The sequence below is a fragment of the Atractosteus spatula genome, unplaced genomic scaffold (genome assembly GCF_055471065.1).
Source record: "Atractosteus spatula isolate fAtrSpa1 unplaced genomic scaffold, fAtrSpa1.hap1 Scaffold_57, whole genome shotgun sequence".
NCBI lineage: Eukaryota > Metazoa > Chordata > Actinopteri > Semionotiformes > Lepisosteidae > Atractosteus > Atractosteus spatula.
Genome location: NW_028296887.1, coordinates 12707 through 13872, shown reverse-complemented (window position 1 = coordinate 13872; position 1166 = coordinate 12707). Strand labels below are relative to the sequence as shown.

The 1166-nt window shown below is 41.9% G+C and overlaps 1 non-coding gene across 1 annotated transcript; it reads left to right on the top strand.

The window, feature by feature from the left end:
• Positions 1-825: 825 nt before the first annotated feature.
• On the top strand, positions 826-897 carry trnat-cgu (transfer RNA threonine (anticodon CGU)). The gene has a single exon. It is a non-coding gene; the product is annotated as a tRNA-Thr (tRNA).
• The last annotated feature ends 269 nt before the right edge of the window (positions 898-1166 follow it).

The window sequence follows — 1166 nt, the reverse complement described above, 5'->3', positions numbered from 1 at the left end:
TTCAAATCCCACTCCTACCAGCTACTCTTTTTCCCTGTTACATTTTTCCCACCTTGATGTGCTCGCTGACAATGACAGGAGAAAGAAAACGGAGAAACTGGTTAGCAGACACATGATGGGCAGGAAGATTCATGAACTATTAGATGTGATTAGCAGAAAGTCAACTATAAATAGACTTCGTGCATTAAGAACTGTTTGCGTTGCCTGTAATCTAGGTAAGATTTATGGTAAGGTATGCATTCAAATGTGAAAGACTATAATAATGTAAAACCAGGAGAAGACTTATTAAAACATCCTGTTTTCCTTGCGGTTTCTAATGTATTTTATTAAATGGGGGCTTTGTGAAATCAACTTTTAGCCTCTTGGAATGCAGTCACTCTCCCCGGTCTAAATACCATTATGTAAAATTAGGAAGCAGCAGTATTTTGATAAAGTGCGGTGTTCCTTTATCACAGTAACACAACAGTAAACAGTAAACGCTAGGTGTTTATAATTACTCGGGAGCAGATCACCCTCAATTTAGAAAAAAACCTTTGCTCGTCCCTTGCTTTCACAGCGATATCTGAATCGAGCCCCATAGCGTTAAGAAAGCTAAATTACACAAAGCTCATATGACATTGGGAGTCACTGTACCCTATCACGTCCTGCTTGCACTGTCCTACTAAAAGATTAGAGGGATCAGAAAGGACACAAACAACCCATGAATCAACGATTTTGAACTTAAGGGTCGCAAGCTCTACCGACTGCGCCTCTTGTTCCTCTATTACAACAGTAAAATTACTAGGGTTGATTCAACATATAGTAAGCTGACCCCCTCCCAGCGACGGCACGGTGGCCAAGTGGTAAGGCGTCGGTCTCGTAAACCGAAAATCGCGGGTCCGAACCCCGTCCGTGCCTCTTTTATTCACCGCCACGTTCCTTTATCTAAGTCGACAAGTAACATGGAAACGTCTCTTCTTGTTACTCTTTCTGTGGAAGCGCACAGTTTCCTGTTAAAGCCAGAACGTATTGCGGAAATCTAATATATGAAATTTGTTAAGAACTTGATTGGCTTTTCACAGAGAAAAACGAGAAAACCTCTTTTTCAGAAGTGGGATTCGAACAAAAAACCCGAAGGGAAACTGTGACGTGAACGCAACGCCTTAGACCCCCAGCCAACTTGCCTG